The sequence below is a fragment of the Peromyscus californicus genome, unplaced genomic scaffold (genome assembly GCF_007827085.1).
Source record: "Peromyscus californicus insignis strain IS unplaced genomic scaffold, ASM782708v3 Scaffold_13__1_contigs__length_99412109, whole genome shotgun sequence".
Classification (NCBI taxonomy): Eukaryota; Metazoa; Chordata; class Mammalia; order Rodentia; family Cricetidae; genus Peromyscus; species Peromyscus californicus.
This window is the reverse complement of record NW_026294424.1, coordinates 18384254-18403612: the sequence shown is the minus strand read 5'-3', so window position 1 is coordinate 18403612 and position 19359 is coordinate 18384254.

Sequence of the window (19359 nt, the reverse complement as noted above, 5' to 3'; positions counted from 1 at the left end):
CCGTACTGCTGCCCCCTGACCAAGACATCTCCCTGTCCCCAACCCCACCCACCATGTAACTGACTTTCCAAAGGCTTCTATATCTGAGCCCTTGACCTCCCTTCTCACAGCATGTACTTCCTCCAACATTCTCTCACACACTGGGGTCTAACTCTCCTCCCCACCAACTTTTAGTCAGATTTACAACCCAGAAATCTTTCTTGGGACATGGAGGCACTGTAATAAACCGGGAATGTAGCTCCCTTCTCCTGTTTGCAGAGGTCAGTCAGCATTCATAGACAGAGACCAAGCCTCAGCTAGCCCTCCAGCACTTCCGACTGCTCACCTTGGTCCACAACCATCCCACCCTTTCACTTCAGGTAACTTCTCAGGTCTCTCCCCTGTTGTGATGGTCTTGACTACATCCCATGCAATTTTCTTGATACTTTCCTGTCTCTCAAATAAATGCACAGAAGGTTTTCAAGAGAGTGCCTCAGACCAGTTTGGGGATGGGAAGAGAAATTGGAAGATGGAGAATTCTGAGTCTTGCTACTTGTTCTTAAATGAACCATCTGAAGTTACTGGCACTTAGGCCATCATAGGGATGGAGCATTTAAGTGCTGTCATTGGGGACTCTGAAGTCAAGCCCACTGATCACAGTGCCCAGGGGCAGCTTCTTGTCTGGGCCTTGGAACCACCATGATATTTATCCCCGGACAACAGCTTACTCCTCAGACTTGTGTCCTTTCTACTCCTTTGCCATGCATTCATCCTTTGTAGTCCCCTTCTTGAGGTACACTTTCAGCATATCCCACTTCTACTACTGACCCCTAATCTTAGACTTCACAGGCTCCAGAACTGTGGGAAAGAAAGGTCTAATGTCTGTAAGTCACCTAATAGTAGGCCAGCTAAGAAACTGTTTTCTCTCTGTGAACCGCTAACTCCTTAAAGACAAGATCCACTTCCTAACTGAATTTAAAAAGGAGAAAAGAATGAGGTTGAAGGGAACAAGCATTCCAGGGACTTTTCTTTGTCTGGGTTCTTTTTTTCTCTCTGTTTGGATTGTCTTACAACCCACAACATATGCACAAGCCCTCTTAATTTTGAAAATATTAATTACTGTTAAGTAATTAATTATTCATACTGTTTAGTAATTAATTAATTGTTCTGTGGGGGAAGTTGGAGAAGTGGCAAACAGTTGGAACCTTTTCAAAATTGTTTAAAATTAGGATAAAATGTGACTATAATGACTTAGCCTCAAATTTCTGCAAAATGCCTTCAGTTGACAGGATTTTTGCTAATGATGCCAGACAAAAGCAATCTGCATGGTAAGACAGAACAGACCTCACTTTATCTGTGTTGAGCCCAGAAGTACAGGCAACTATAGAAACATTCTGTCTTGTTTCACCAAGAGTCAATTTCCCAGGAAACATGCAAAACTCAGCACAAATGCATTATTGTTCACCTTTGACACCCAACTGAGTCCAGAATTATGCCCTCTGTGCCCAATGGACTTGCTAAGACTATGAGCCAAAATATCCCCCATCTTCCCATGATTCTTCTTGTTAGATATGGTCACAATGATGCAAAAAGGAATACACCCTCCCATCCTTAGTCTCAACCAATCTGGGAAGAGAGAGTCTGAGATGGTATCACAGTATCTCAGGGGACAAGGAGGAGGCAGTGGACCACAGAAGCAGGGTCTGGAGCCTTGCAGTCTCCTCCAGTCTCTGTAGCAGCCACTAGAAGCTGGGAGAGTCAGAAACAGATACTGCTGGGGGCTTTCAGAGGAACACAGTCTCCTGATACACCCATTTCAACTCTGTGAGATTCGTTTCAGATTTCTGCCTTTCTATGAAAGACTGCATTTCTGTTATTTTATGGCAGTAGGTTTGTAGCCTCTACAGGAAGCCAGTAGAATACCACCTAAAACAAGGCATGCTTTAGTTGCTGCTGTCTTCCTGGCTCTATGGCTGGTGAATAACTACTGATCCCACCCCGCCCCCTCCTTTTCGGAGGGCAAGGATTTCATTCATCAGAGAATCCTCCTCTACCACACCTGGCCAGTAAAGTGTTTGTTGTAGAAGCTCAGTAAAAGTTGTTCAAATGTGTCTGCAGCTCAGTCCCTGGGGTGCCTGTGCTCTGATGTGCACACAAGAAAAGCACAAAAGGAGGGAGGCTTCCTGAAGGGATCTCCATACGGGAAACAACAGATCACACACAACACCACAGCCACTGCAGGCCCCATCATGTGGAACATTTCTGAGAATCCATAACCTTGGGGATAGAGAAAAGAGAGTGCTAAATGCAGGGTCTACCTATCAGGGCTGACTTGCAAGGCAAAATCCCTGCAGAACTCATCCACTGCTGCTTGTCCTTAACCCTGAGCCATTACATCTGGAAGAGTGCAGTCCCTCAGTTCATGTCTTACAAGTGAAAACACCACACCTCGTCACACATTGTGTGAGATCTGTTTTGTTTTGTCTTGTATACGGAAGTCACAGTGGATCAGGCAGTTTAGGAAGGAAGTCTGTTCTCTCTTTCTCCAACAGTCCAGGCTCTGACAGCTGTGGTATCAACCAAGATGTTTGTGTCAAGTTCCCCCCACCCCAAAAAATTCAGTGTGTTAAATAGGAGACTAAAAATGGAGTCCTTCTCAGTGCCCTTCAGAACAGACTCAGCCCTGCCTCAAGGTGTCACAGCCACACTGTGACTGGAGAAGTGCTTTCTCAACAATGAATGCACAGTCTTAGTGATCACCTATAGGATGCGTTACTAGTTCCTTTTCAGAGAAGGAGTCTGAGGCTCAGGCCAAACTCTTGCAGCTGGTAATGGAGTTGCTTCTGATGTCCACATTTGCTAGAAAAGGGAGAAGAGGTTTGAGAGCCCCCAAGTAGGCAGCCTGAGGTCCTCTGTGGTGAATTCAATGAGACAGAGTTTGGGCATTATTGAAAGAGCAAATGAAAAAATAAAGTAAATGAAAATTTAAAAGGCAATAAAAAATAAAACTTTGGGGCATTAGTGAAAAGGCAAATAAAATACGAGAACAGGCTTTGAGGATAGCAGAAGGTGAGTCTCTAGACTTTGCCACCTAGTAAAGAGTCCTAGTTGCAGAATAATGCACCAGGAAGGGAGTAGTGGCTTGTCTCTGGTTTCTCTAGGAGTATTGGAAGTTTCTAAACCTAGTGATATGCCCATCAGAGATGTTGACACATGAGGCTCCCTGCTTCTGCACTACCATGCTGCTGGCTGGATCATTTGTCTTGAAGTCTCAACTTCACAGCACCAAAACAGACAACATCGCCAACCAGCACCACTGACAATGGATCCCCTCATCTTGAATCTAATGGCCAAAACAGTGAGCAAAAGCTCTCTTAAATACTCTCAGTTATAGATGAGGAATGGTGTTGGAAATGACAGCCCCAGGCACCCTGAGATCACACCAGTGGGAGAGTGGAAAGGGACTAAAAGACGAGAGAGGGAAACTTCATTTTGTCTTTACAAGGTCTCCCAAGCCCCACGGGCCAGCAGCACTGGGCAGTCAGGCTCTCCACCTGTATCTCAGGATTATTGAAGAGGCATCTGCCCTTTAATAGGGCCCCAGGTGATTTGTGAGCACACCAGAGTCAGGCACTAATACAAACCAGAGTCAAATAGAAGCCAATACTGAACTAGAGGAAAATCCCTTACAATCTAAGGTGTTCCTCTCTTAGAGGAAATCCTTTTGTAGAGTGCTCAAGCTTCTATCACATCCAAGAGTATATGAGCTGGAAAGTAAGGCTCGCCTTGCTTTCATTTGTCAAAGAGAGTGAAAGCTCACTTGAGACCTAAGAATAGCTTCTTCCTGTGTAGCAGCAATGCCCGCGTTACCGATACCCGCTCACCATGTCCGAGCAAGGGGCTGCGGATTAAAAAATAAGGGACAAGGGACAGCAAGTCATTCGCACGCCTGAATGCTGAATGCCAGCCGAATGCCGTTTATTGAAAGAGGGAGGAAACCTTAAATACAGGCTTACAGCACAATGGCGGAGCCCTGGAGGGCAGAAGTTGGCTATATTCTTGTATCTAAGCTGTTTACACCAAATGCAGGATAAAGGAACAAAGAACCTCTGGTTGATGGTTAGGTGAGAAGGAAACCGGCAGGGAATCTGAATAGGGAGGACATCTGGTCAAGGTCGGCAAGCAAGGCAGCAGCCACTCACAGTGGGGGGCCAGGGCCCACAGGTCCCCCCTTTTTACTAAAAAACAAGCTTCTGACTTAGGTTGCGTGGGATGTCAGCAGGTCACCTTACCCGTCATAGAGACACCTACCCAGGCCACACAAGTGCGCTGTCTTAGGTTGATGACTGCCCCCCAAGTATTACCCATCTCTGAATACTCATTATCATACAGACTCAACCACGTGAGCTGTAGAGTAACTGCTGCCAAAGATCTCAAAGTGGCGCTGGGCTTGCAATCTGTGTGACACAGAAAAGACCAACAGAAGTCCTAACCCACCCATAGCCAGGAGGCTAAAGGCAATTGAGCCATTCCCTTCTTAAATGAGCCTTACTGCAAATTGGAGTCCTTGTAAGGTGGTATCCCATAAGCAAATGGAACTTGAGTTTTAATAATTTTTACAACTTTCAAAGCCAATTTAAATGTATAATTATAGAATTAAATTTATCATGCCCAATAAAATAAAAGATTAACTAACTGTGGTAGCTACTTTTGCTGCCAGGGTCTCCATTGTGCTAGCTGTAGTACCCAATTATGAAATAGCCATCCCAGAAGCAATAGCAGCAGTGGCCACCACCGCTATAACAGCAACAACAGCAACAGTGATGTCAGTCTCTTCTGGAGCGTGTGAGCATCATCTGTGTCTAACTGCCACAGTCAACTGGCATGGACGCAGCTCCAGGAACACAAACCACCAATGCCCATTATTCTTGATCCCAGCACTACTTAGGCTGGCAGGTCTGCAAAGGAACAACTAAGAACCATAAAGAAAACAAAAACAAAAACAGCAAACAAGGAGCAGAACTAATGGTCTCATTAATGGCTACATTCAGGCTCACAAATTTTAAGGTATCTTCAAAAAGGCTAGATGAATTTCAGGAGGCCAATAAGTGTTTGCACAGAGCCATTCCTGAAAAGTAGGTACTACACCAGCTTGAAGAGGGTTGCAAAATGTGAAAAGGCTTAGCTGGCATGTTACTGTTAACAAATGAAGGTCACTGACCTTCAGAGTTATCCTCAATCTTCAAGGTGTGACACATTCTCAACATTTTTGAAAAAAGTTACCATACATTACCTTCTGAAGAATCCAACCACCTGGCTATAGTTCCTAGGCTTACAATAATGTTTGCCAAGGCTAGTCTTATTGGACTCTCAATCCCCATTGGCATCAGAAGGGGAGAGTTTTTTACGAAGGCCCAATAGGTCTCTGCCATGTTGAGATTCAGCAGCAGCCACAGGGCACACACAGCATTCAGGAACTCAAAGAGGAACTTCATTGTCCTGCGGAAAGACACAAACAGATCCCTGGGCCCACACCAACACTGGATCAGGTCCCCTCCAAGTGCCAGTATTTCCTTCCATCGCACCAGAGGATGATTTGCAACAGGAGCCCTCCAGTGCTTATCTGCAGCAGATACTCCAGCAGAACCCACCAATAAAAAATTTAAAATATATAAAACAAGGGAAAGAATAAAATGTGGAGAGGAGAGATGAGCCCCTAGCTCCCCCTTTTTACTTTAGCAATATATGTTTTTAAGGTATGATGGCAGTGTTCTACTATAGCCTGTCCTTGAGAATTATAAGGAATACCAGTCTTATTAACGATAGAAAAGTCTTGGCAGAATTTTGAAAATCCCGTACTGCTGTAGGCGGGACCATTATCAGTCTTTATGCATTTTGGCACTCCCATGTATGCAAAAGCATGAAGACAATGATTCTTTACATCCTTAACCTTTTCCCTTGAATGGGCAGAAGCAAAAATTAGAGAAGAATATGTATTAATAGACACATGGACATATTGTAATTTTCCAAAGGAAGGCACGTGTGTGACGTCCATCTGTCACACATGATTAGGTAAAAGTCCTCGGGGATTAACTCCCAAATGAGGAACAGGTAAAAATTCAACACAAATAGGACATGATTTAACTATCTGGATGGCTTGTTCCTGGGTTATGCCGTATGATGACGAAGAGATCCAGCATTAAGATGATAACGTTGATGCAACTGAGTAGCCTTATCAAAAGCAGAACAAACTAATGTGACAGCCATATGAGTAATGGCACCAGCCCTCTGATTAACTTCACTTAGAGGTCCAGGCAATTGAGTATGAACTCTAATATGGCCCACATAAAGGTTATGTGAGCAGGACCATATGAGTCCTTGCACTTGCAATAAATATTCATGAATGGGAGAAATGGATGGTATGTAGGCTGTTGTCTCTAAAGGCATAATGGCATGTGCCACATATTGACTATCAGTATAAATATTTACACTCTCATCAGAAAATATCTGTAAAGCAAGCAACAGTGCCTGTACCTCTGCCATCTGGGCAGAAATGCCCTGGACTTTCATTCTCTTTATTATGTTACCAGAAACCACCACAGCAAAGCCAGGTGAAGTGCCATCAGTAAATACCACACAGGCCTGAGGAATAGGAGTCATCTGTACTATCTTGGGAAATATAACAGGATGCAATTTAAAAAAACTGACACACATCATTAGAGGGGTAGTGAGTATCAATCCGACCCTGCATGGAGCATGTCAATATGGTCCAATCATTATCATTAGCTTGCAACCATGCTATTTGAGACTGGGTGTATGGGGTCAACACAATATCTGGCTCCTTACCAAAAGTTTGAACACTGATCTTGATTCCCTTAAATATAATCTTAGCAACAGCCTGTGGATAAGAATTGATGATTTTTGCTGGAGAATCTGGGGAATGTACCCATAAAATAGGACCTGTTTGCCAAAACATTCCAGAAACAGTCCCTCAAGTCAACCACAATTAAATGCCAATGTTTAGGAATTGCCACAGGGGCAGGCAAGCCAGGCTGTGTTGCTCCCATGAGAAGCATGGTTTTATTTATAGCTCTAAGATCCTGTAATAGCCTCCATTTTCCTGACTTCTTTTTAATAACAAATATAGGTGAGTTCCAAGGCGAAGTAGAAGGAATAATATGTCCAGCATCTAACTGTTCCTTAACTAATGTGTTCGTAGCCTCCAATTTTCTTTAGTAAGGCCACTGTTCCACCCATACAGAGTTATCATTTTTCCAAGTCATTTTTATCGGTTGTATTATCAAAGGCTGCTGTGCAGTGACCCCTATGGAAAAGACCCTAATCCTCTAGTATCCCCAGGACCTCTAGTGACAGTTTTTGTCTGCCACAGGGAGTGAGTCTCCTTGCAACATTTTCCCTAAGCCTCTGCCCGGGCAGTAGCCCTGATTCTTCAGCATCTGTTGTTGTACAGGCTGTGTAGTAAGTACTGCTCCCATACCGTCTAACACATCCCGTCCCCACAAGTTCACTGGAATGTCAGGTAGCACAAAGGGTTGAAAAGTTCCTGCATGACCTTTCTCATCCTTCCAATTTAAAAGTAGCCTGCTCTGCAATGGCATCTGAGCTGTGCCGATACCTTGTAGGTTAGAGGTGGAATTTTTAAGGGGCCAACTGGGATCTCAGGATTCTTGTGAAATTATAGATATATCCAGCACCAGAATCCAATCATCTTCCAATCTCAATCCCATATAATTTTATTTCTAATTTAGGCTGCTTATTATTGATAACTGTTTGTCAAAATATCTTTTTTCCTGTACTTTCAAAGCCGCTAGTTCTACTTACAGGCACCATTTTGCATTTAAAATAGGAAAGCGATAATAATTGAGCAATTCTATCACCAGCTTCTGTTTCCATGGTCCTTTTTACATATGCCACTTATAAAAGCATTAAATACAATCTCCATAGCATTTGAAGAGGTAACTTTAGATAATAGTCTGGAGTATTTTTATAAAATCTTAAAAAGAGGATCTTTTTTATAGATTCCAAGCAACACATTAATGCAAATATCCAATTATTAACAATGTGGACCAAACAATTTACCTGTATTTTATTTACTGGAAAAATAATTTGTAACCTCTTTATCAGTAAGAGATTATTATTTATGGGTTTATCTTAGCAACATTATTTAATAAGCTAACAACCCAATCCACTTCAGGTGTTATATTTCTATAGAATTAAACCAAGAATTTCTAGAAAGCAACTTAAAGAGCAGAGCCAAATTTTCAGTAATGATCAACAGACAAGAGCACACCTAATATATAGTTCAAAATTATGAATCCTGTTCCTTTAGTTTATCTACCATGAGAATCAAACATTCATCCAAACATTTATTAAGACAATCAAAAGAACAAAAAATCCTTTATTCACACAGCATTGACTTAGCATTCAATGTCCTGACTGAAACCATTTTTCACCAGAAGTTGGGCCCGTTTTAATTTTAGCGCTAGTCCCTTCCTGGGCCTCTGCTCACTTGGAGTGAGCTGAGGCTGCGGCTTAGCTTTGGCTCCGCCCAGTGCTCAGGCTCTATTGCCGGCGCCTGCCGGGGCCACGCTCCATCGCAGCTCTGGCTCCCATGGGCGGATACCTGCCTGCCCGCCACTCCGGGCTATCTAGTGCTTCCGCTGCTGGGTGCGCACACGCCCAGCACACACAAACTCACGTTTAAACTTCCTACTCCCATGAAGGGACTACCTAACAATGAGTTATTCCCACCATAAGGGAAAAACAGAAAAACATTTCCCATGAAGGAATCCTAAATACTGAATTATTCCCACTCCAAGGGAAAAATAAAAAACATTTGAACCAAAATAAGCAAACAGACAGCAAAACTTCTAACCTCTGGGCTCGCTTGCTGTTCAGCCCGCAGCAATGAGGCCTACCTGCCGACTCTTTGTAATTCAGATGCTGCACTGCAGAAAGAGCTCAGAGTTTCAGCTATCCTGAAAATTCTACAATTGGAAAAAGTCTTTTCTTCCTCCATTACCACTGGGAAGAGGCTTCTCTCTTTTGTTCACCCTTCCTCTACAGGGCCCCAATCTTTAAGCCTAGTTTCAAACTTTTTCCCCCTTTTACCGGGAAAATCCTTTTTTCTTGATTAAAATTTTTTCTCCCTTTTCTAACGGGAAATTTCCTTTCCTTTCCTCTTCTCTTTTGGGAAGATTTCCTTTTTTATTTAAAATCTTTAGCTGTCTTGCCCTTTCTTAACTTCGGTGGTGCCCTATTTGCACCCATGACAATTCACTCTTACCTTTTTCTTTTTTCTTTAAAATGCTGGCCAGCCTTCCAAGAGTGTCCATCAGCTTTCTCCCTTCTTTCTCAGATCTCAGTAGTGTCTTGGTAGAATCTTGGTAGGTCCTCCATTTGTAGCGGCAACGCCCACGTTACCAATACCTGCTCACCATGTCTGAGCGAGGAGCTGCAGATTAAAAAATAAGGGACAAGAGACAGCAAGTCATTCGCCAGGGCTGAATGCTGAATGCCAGCTGAATGCCGTTTATTGAAAGAGGGAGGAAACCTTAAATACAGGCTTACAGCACAATGGCGGATCCCCGGAGGGCAGAAGTTGGCTACATTTTTTGCATCTAAGCTGTTTACACCAAATGCAGGATACAGGAACAAAGAACCTCTGGTTGATGGTTAGGTGAGAAGGAAACCAGCAGGGAATCTGAATAGGGAGGACATCTGGTCAAGGTCGGCAAGCAAGGCGGCAGCCACTCACAGTGGTGGGCCAGGGCCCACATTCCTGTCCCTAACAGGCCACAGCTTTGTGACCTAGAGCTGAACCTTTCAGTAAGCAGTAATATGTCAGGGAAGATAATTCTGAAGTAGTTTTTGAGATCTGTTTCTGTCATTTTCTTTTAAATATTCTCTTCCTAGAATGTTTACCAACCCTCCTCCAGTTATGTGTGAATGTGAGGCTTACCATTGCTTAGACAACTGTTCAGGAATCTGTTACTAGTGCTTGTAAATATAATGTGCTGGTTCTCCAATTCCTCTTATTTCTGGTTCAACGTGTAGATGACTATGTTGCTTTAATTTGCAGTCAGTGCCCCAGAGGGAAGCTTATGTAAAAGTTCAAGGAATCATAAAGGCAAGCAGTGTAGTGGGAAGCACAACCAAACTAACACATGGGTTCTCTAGGTGACTTCCATCTTCTCTGTGGGGCACACAGAATTCTCAATTACATCATACATTCCTGCTATTTGTTCACTACTGGCTGAGGGTACTGCAAACAAAACTTCTCATTTGGCCTGTTACAGAGGTCTCTGTAATACCATGGTGGCCTGAGTAAAGTTTGAGTACTCATTTTAGTAAATCACTGAATAAAATGGCCACATTTTATATGTGTTGTGTGTGTGTGTGTGTGTGTGTGTGTGTGTGTGTGTGTGTGTAAATCTATACTTGATATGTGTCCATGTGCTATCAGGGTGCATTTGAAAGTGTATGGATTCTCATCTGTAGAGCTATTAGAATAGACAAGGCCTCAGACAATGACCGCAGGAAACTACACTAGCATATGTAATGATAGGCCTATTATCTCATTACAAAAGACATAAACTCCATACCATCCAGATTCCCAATGTTGGTGCTTTAAGAAAAGTATGTTCCTGAGAAGATCATCCCATTTTTTCTAAGAACTGAGACCAGAGGATTTCAGTAAAATCTGAAATTGTGTGGAACTAAGATAGCAAGCTACCAGAAGCCCAGAGTACAGCTTAACTAGGGCAGAAAACTGACCTCTAGTTACAGCTAGGCCATGGCATCTCCTTTCTAGCTCTGGTTTCTATACCTTTAAAATGAAAAGAGCAGTAAGAATCAGGTCTTCTGTCAAAATATGAAGGGAACATGTTTCTAAATTATAGTATGTGACTAAACGTGTGAAGTTTGAGTATTTGATGGATATTATTCATCCCTACTTTGTTACTCTCCAACCAACAAAGTACCCTCTAAAGATTCATCACTCATCCAGTCAAGGAACTAAGGTCCTGTTTGCTTCTGTCCCTCTAGAGTTGCAAGACTGACTAAGCAGAGTTTCACCCCACAGCCAACCCCTAAGCTACATTGAAATAAAGGGGAACATGAGTTTTCAGCTGTATCCACCAATCTTTCCACATGCATGCCCAAATCAACTCTGAAGTCCTGGCTAATCCATAAGGGAAGCTTTGTGTGAGTTAGCAATATGTACGTCTTTCTGCAATGATATGTCCAGCTATGTGTTACTCTGGGTTTTCCTGATAAACAAAGCCAGGTAGACAGGCCTATAGGTGGATGACTGGATGGATGGGTGGATGGACAGATGGATATATATATAGAGAATGTACAGACATTGATTTATTATAGAATATAATCACAGAGGCTAAGAAGACCCAAGAGCTGAGCCTGATTGCTAGAGAGCCAACAGTATTGACTTATGTGACACTGAAGATCTGGGAACCAGGAGAACAACAGTGTGGGTTATAGTCTGAGTCCAAGTGTGAAATCAAAAAATCTGCCTCAGCTTGAAGACAGACAGGGAATTCTTCCTCATTCTACCTTTATTTTGCTAGGACCTCAATGGATTAGATGAGCTCTGTTTGCAGTAGAAAGTGCATTGCGTTACTCAGTCTGCTGTACAGATGTTAACCTTGTCCAGAAATATCTTGAAGACTTGCCCAGAAGAGTTTTAATCAATTATTCACATTAAAATGGCCCAGTCAGGTATGGTGAGCCATAAGCTGCATTCCAAGCTCCATCTTCCCCCAAGCTGGGTACCCTAGTAGAAAAAACCTCAGCCTACTAAATCACACAGTAGCTCTTCCTATGGCCTACCTTATATCTGCTCTAAATACTGCCCATCTGTTTTAGAATTGGTACTTATAGTCTTGCCTCCATAAGTCTCCAATCCTTCAATCCTGATCATTGCTTTAGGTGACATCTAATACCTCAACAAAGGGTAGACCACTTTATAAGCTGCCGGAATGAAGCATCATTTTAGTGTTTTATTATTATTGTTTGTTTATTTGTTTGTTTGTTTTTAACATGGGGTCTTCCCAGAAAAGCATCTGAGTTAAATGAAGTACATATGGAAAGAGTACAATGCTGAACTTTCCCTTTCAGTGAAAACACACACACACACACAAATTTCCTCAACTGACAAGTCTGTGAAAAATGTTCACCTGAGCTAGAAATAAGAGAACAGAGAAAATAAACAAAATCAAAAAAAAAAATCAGGAAAGGAAAAATGAGAGTCCACAAGGCCAGGAATGATATAAACAAGTAGGGAAATAAACAGAAATAAAGACTGAGTAAGCATTCTGTGAGCTCTGAGTCCCAGAAATGGTGCTGGGGCAAGAGCACAACAGAAGGAATGAGTCATTGTTTACCAGCGCAGACAGGGTGCTGTCAGTTCAACACATGTGTGACAACTAGCAGTGGAATGTCCCAAGCCTAAGAACACTGTGCAGCTGGCATCAGAAAACAGCCAATCAACGTGTTTTTGTCTCCTCTACAAATGGAGAAGGGAGAGGGGTGCACATGAAGTCTCCATGTGATTTCACAGGTAATGTACACAAATGTTAACACCACAAATGGAGGGAGTAGACAGCGGTGCCATGAGACTGAGGAGAGAAATGCCTCAGATATTGGCCAAGAAATATAAACAACGCAGCCAGGGAAAGCTGGGGATAGAGAGCTCTTGCTATGGTAACAGGCTTAAAAGCTAAATGTGACTCTGCAGTGGAAATGTATTTTTTTATTCCAAAAAGATAAACAGATCAACCTAACAGAGAAGAGGAAAGGAAGAGTAATGCAGAGGGAGAGAGAGGGAGGTGTGATAAATAATACTAAGAATGTTTGAAAAAGCCATAGGGAAACCTATATTCTATAAGATTACTTTAAAATATACATATAATAAATACATATGTACACAGATATAGTTTAAACGGAGCTACTCCACATGGAGACTAATGCTCTCCCAAGAGCCAGAGACTACGTGACAGAAATCCCAATACCAGTAATTGATACTTCCCTTTGAGTTGTCGGGAGGTCCAAGAAACCCACACTAATCAAGGCTATTGTTCTTGGTTGCCTGCCAAAACTGTTGCTGAAGACACCACACAGGTTCATTACAAAATTGGGACGATCAAGCTGGTGCTGACCTGGAAACCTCCTTCCTGAGCACCAGCTCTCCTAGTGTCAGAAAGTGTTATGCAAGCTGCCAAGGAAGAAGTTATCATCAGTCCTTCCAAATTGTAAACTGAACACAACAATGACCAGCATGGCAAGATACCCCAAGTGTGCAATGATGGCACTGATATGTTGGGAGTAACTAACAACTGCCTAATTATACTTAAAGGGAAGTGAATAGGAAAGAACCCATGGCTGGAAAGGTCATAAACCTTGGAAGAAAACCTATTACTGCCATTTTGTTAAGTTAATATAGTGTCTAAGTACCTTCTAAATACTTCTCCTCATCAAAAAAAGTTTATAGCCAACAGATCAAGGCCATTACAGACACAACTGGCTAAAGGGTAGAGAATAAGGGACTGTGGAGGGCTCAGCCCACTGGATCATCTACAACATATCTCCTATACTTAAGGTTCAGGGACCACCATGAAGGCAGGACAGACAGATTTTAAGAACCAGAGGACCAGGATGACTGCTGAGATGCTATCTTCTGGACATGACAAGGAAGCTGTCAGCCATGATCTCTCAACAATACATGCTAGCACATGACCTGCACAAAAGCAGTCATGCCAACGTGGCTGGGAAAAAATTCACAAGGCCCCACCTCTAGATGAAGAGCTATAAGCAGTCAATGGCTGCTAAGGGAGTGTTCTTCAGGGACAAGTCTCATGATAGGTCACCCAGGCCTACGGAGACAGTCCTAAATACATATAAATATGAGCAACACTAATTGGACTTTGTAAGATGTATATGTGTACATATGTATACATATAATCACAACAATAATAATCACAGAAGAGGTCATAAATTCAAGAGAGGTCATAAATTCAAGGGGGTCATGGGAAGAGTTGGGGGAAGGAAGGGGACTCAAATAGATGTAAATACAGTGTACTTATTCATAGAATTCTCAAAAATTGAAAAAAACTTAAAGGATAAGCACAAATTGCCTTATATTAAAATATACTTCTGTGCTCATCCCTAATATCTGAAAATCTGGAAATGAGTTCTAGGCACAAGGAGACAGGCTCTTAGAGACAGGTGGTTATAAGTCCTTTATTTCACACAGAGTGTCAAACTCTGACCATTGATGGCATAAGAGAGCTCTCATGTACCAGTGTAGTTGTTGAAAAATCAATACCAATTCCTGGAGAAACTCAGCTTAATCTCAGTGGCTGGGAAAGTGAGATGCAAAGTAGCCTGTTCACACAACACATGGGCTTCCAAGGGGCTCTAGTATTTAACTCTCCACTTAGTGAAACTGGACCTGGTCAGGATCTTCTATTATAACAGAAACAAAAGAATGTGTATGTATTGTGCAAGGAGATTTATTGGACTGGATTATACAGCATGGGTGGATGAGCGCAGTGATGACAGGCACTACTGCTCAGCAAAGAAAATGGCTCTCCACCAGGCCTGATGCCTACCTACTTCTCTTTTTTTTTAAAAAATTCATTTATTTACTATGTATACAGCATATGTGACTGCAGGCCAGAAGAGGGCACCAGATCTCATTACAGATGGTTGTGAGCCACTATATGGTTGCTGGGAATTGAACTCAGGACCTCTGGAAGAGCAGTCAGTGCTCCCAACCTCTGAGCCATCTCTCCAGCCCAGCCTACCTACTTCTCTTCACCAGGATTTACAACCCAATGGAAGTTGCTGCTTCATTGAGGACAGATCTTTCCTCACCAGTCATTGTCTTACATGTCAATCCTCTCTGGAAACACCCCCAAAGACACAGAGAAGTGTGTTTTTTCAGTCTCAGATATCTGTTAATGTGGTAAAGTTGACCACCAAGACCAAACATTACAGATGACTTCTCATCAGTCTCCTTGTAAAGTGCACAGTCTGATCTCCCTGCACAGCACAGCATGCATGTTCAGTGGGCTTCCCAAAGCTAACCTATCCAAATCTGAGTTCCCTCTCATCTCTGATCTCCCATGACCTGAGCCACTGCAGCAGCAGGCTTCTCCATTCTCACATTTCAAAGTCACGTTTAGCACTCTCTCTCTCATGCTGCACATCCACTTTAACCCACTCATCTCAGCCCTGCCCTCGGCCATGGTCTTTTCTCTTGTTCCCCCTCTCCTTTGCATGCTGAGCTGCCTCAGATGCTCCCCTTAGGTTTTGAGATCTCAACTTGAACATCTCTCAGCATATTAAAAGAGGAGAGGAGTGGTTTCAATGCACACAGGTCCAGGATGAAAGGCTGCCTAGCATTCTATGAATTGAAGCTGTGCAATCTGTGTCAGTCCCATTAATGTCTCATTTTTGGTGTTGTTATTAAGCCGGTTTTTCAATGATATGATATGAATCATTATGCTAATCATTATTATGTTAAACATTGTATACACTCCAGGAAGGTCAAATATGGCTTGTAAAATTTCATCCATAGTATAAGCAAAGAAGTTTTTAAATTCCTGAATAGTTACATTATCCGCCAATTTATGAGAAATATTTAAAATTTGTAAAGATAAAAATTTCATTTATTTATTTATTTATTTATTTATTCACTCATTCATCAGTTTGAGATATAAATTTATTGAATAATTTTATCTCAGATAATCTCCTAGAGAGATTGTCCTGAGTGTCCAGATGTTCTAGAGGTAATTTACCATGTTGGGCAAATTTTGGGTGTAGTAGCGATGTTCGGCCAGCAGGTGTCGGAGGTATAGCCCTAAAGCGGGTCCTGAAGCTCTGTTCCAAAGACGTTGACCTGTATAGGCTTAAACAGCTACAAAGAACAGGTTTAATAAAGAGGGAGCTGCCTGCTGGCACTCTCTGGCCTCTGTGGGCCTAGGCTGTCTCGCCCACTGCGCTAGTGCACAGCTGTGACCATGAAAAGGCATGCAGTTAGTTGCTGGTATCTGGGACCACGGAACCAGCGTTATACAGCCGGCATCGCCCAGTCTTGCGCAGAGGGTCGGGGGAGGTCAAGTCTGTCCAACCCCTTGGCCGGCTACTGAGCGACAAGGGGCGAGTGGGCGTGCAGGTGCGCGGGCTCGGCCAGCTCTCAGCCTCAATCCCTGGCGAGGGATGTGCAGCGGCAGCGTCGCCGGGCACTGTTTCGGGGAGTGCCCTAGAGAGCTCTGGTAACCAGCGGCACTGGCACTCAGGCAGTCGGCGGTAGCTCAAAATGGGGAGTACAAATCTGCCACCACGGGCACGGCTGATTGCTGGCAAGGAAAAGATCTCGTGCTAGCTAGCTCTGGGCTGTGGAACATAGACGCAGGTCGGGAGACTCCAGGCCTGAGAACGTAGGGGCGATTCAGGAGGAACCCGGTCTCCGTGGGTAGAATCTGAGCAGCCTCCAGCTCCAGCAGGCAACAAATCACCCGGGCTGCCCGTGAGTGGCACACAGTGCAAATGTGCAAATGTGGTGAGATACACCAGACACCCTAAGATGTGAGGGGAATCCAGCAGCTTACGGATACTATCCCCACACCAGCGAGGTGGGCAGAAGGGAACTGCTATGCTCTGACCAAACCTATGGAAGCCGTGGGCAGGATGTGAGCTGGCGGGGGTAGGGCGTGGGGTAAGGGGATGAGGGGGGAGTGGGGGATGTAAAAAGTCTAGCCCATGTGAAAGTTTCTCCACGTGGATAAGTGCAATGGATGACCCACCCATGTTGGGTGCCAGATAAAGCAAAAAATCCACGGAGTCTGCTTAAAGGGCAAAGGGATTTATTTAAAAAAAAAAAAAAAAAAAAAACCCTCACAAGACAAAACAGAGGAATTGTCACAGGGTCCTGAAAAAGATGAGGCATAGACCCACTCTGTTCTTCCACACATGAGATTGTCCCAACATCCAAGTCCCAGGAGGGAATGAAGAGAAAGATGCATATATGTATCTCAGGTCTTAAGGGGTAGCCAAGAGGCCATGCCCCAGGGGCATATACTTCAAGGTCATAGGCAGGTAGAGCAGTTACCTGCTATGTCTCTAGGACTGTGCTTCAGGGTCACAGAACAAGTATCCACTACACCTTTCCTTTGTGGCAGATCATTTAAATTTTTTGTTAAACGCATCAATGAAAAGACAGCAAAATAGAATCTAACTTTAGAGCAAGAAGCCAGGCTAAGCCTTCCTTCTATACCCCACACGGCTTCAATTTGGGGAGGAGGTTTCTAGGACAGTCCTTCCTTGCCACAATTTCAAAAAGCCCATGCATAGTCAACTTTCTTCAGTAAAACATAAGATAAATACACCATCTTGTGTAATTTAGATCATTCTGTGTTAGGCCCTACTGCAGTGAATGTGCTGTGTAAGGAGTTGCACTGTATTGTTTAGGAAATAAAGACAAGAACCATTAGTTTACTCCAAACCCAACTTTTCTCAAGTTGACTGGATGCTGAGCAAATCCACTGATGGTGTAGAGGGCTGATTATCTTGTTCCCATCCAGACTATCTTAATCTCTTCTCTATCAAAATGACAAGCAAAACAGTTTTAGCACTGTGATATTGATATTGAAGGTATATAGAAAGGGCACTTTCAAATTACACAGAGAAATGTAAAAAGATACATCTTCCTGCAAAGCAGCATTTATTCAAAGCCACCAAAATATAATAGCCTGAAAAACCAAACTTATGAATCATCATAAGAAAAATAATTTATACACAATTATATTTATTCTGAATTGTATTTAAGACAATATTACTTGAAATAGAAAACTGATAATAGCACAGGTCACTCCTGCCAGAAGACCAAGAGGCTACCTGAGGGACTTCCACATTCTCTCTGTTAACCCAGACCCAATCCTCCTGGTCACCCCTAGTGCTGCAACAGAATACCAGCTGCAGCTTCCCCTTTCCTCTGTCCATGTCTCCTGTGGACCCCTAGGACTATCTCCCCCTGGTCTTCCCTTCCCCCAGCCTCTAACACCAGAAAGCTTTCCCATGAACACATCAGCTGGGAAAGTCAGTAAAATAGACAACACTCAACCAACACACTCTCTGAAAACCCAGAAAGGAAACAGAAACCAAGGAACAAAACAGTTACCCAACAAAGACAAACCCAGACATCAGAACCTAAACCTATAATCACCCCAATTCCAGATACCTAGACACCAGTGTAATAACATAATCAATAACATCCAGGGCAATATGTTTCCACCATAGCCCAGCTATTGTCCTACAGCAAGCCCTAAATATTCTAACATACTTGAATCACACACACAAAAAAAAGACCTTAAAGCCAACTATATGAAGATGATAGAGGTCCTTAAGTGGGAAGTGAATAAATCCCTTTAAAAAAAAGGAAAGGAAACCACTAGCAAATAGTTGAAGGAAACAAAACTGTTTAAGACCTGAAAATGGTAATAGAAGCAATAAAGAAAATATAAACTGAGGGACTCCTACAAATGAAAAATGTAATGCAAACAGGAACTATAGAGGCAAGCTTCATAAAAAGAATACAAGTGATGGAAAAGGTAATCATAGGCATTGAAAATACAATAGAAGATGGATACATCAGTCAAAAGAAAAGGTTAAATAAGAAGATTTCCTGACACAAAACATACAGGAAATCTGGAACATTATGAAAAGACCAAACCTATGAATAATAGGAATAGAGGGAAAAGAATAATACCAGTTCAAAGACCCAGAACATATTTTCAACAAAATGATGGGAGAAAATTTTCCTAACCTAAAGAAGTTGATGCCTATCAACGTACAAGAAGCATAGGGAAAACCAAATAGATGGAACCAGAAAAGAAATTCCCATCAGCACATAATAATCAAAACACTATATATACAAACAAAAGAAAGAATATTAAGAACTGCAAAGGAAAAAAACAAGTAACATATAAAAATTAATTAGAATAATTAGAGTTATACCTTACTTCTCAATGGAGATATTAAAAGCCATTAGGGCCTAGATATATGTGCTGCAGACTGTAAGAGACCACAGATGCCAGCCCAGACTAATCTCAGCAGAACTTTCAATCACTATAGATGGAGAAAATAAGAAATTTCATGATAAAGTCAAATTTAAACAGTATCTACAAATATAGCCCTACAGAAGGTGCTAGAATGAAAAATCCAAATCAAGGAGGTTAAATACACCAATAAAAACACAGGAAACAAATGATCTCACACCAGCCAAACCAAAAGAAGGGACACACACACACACACACACACACACACACACACACACACACA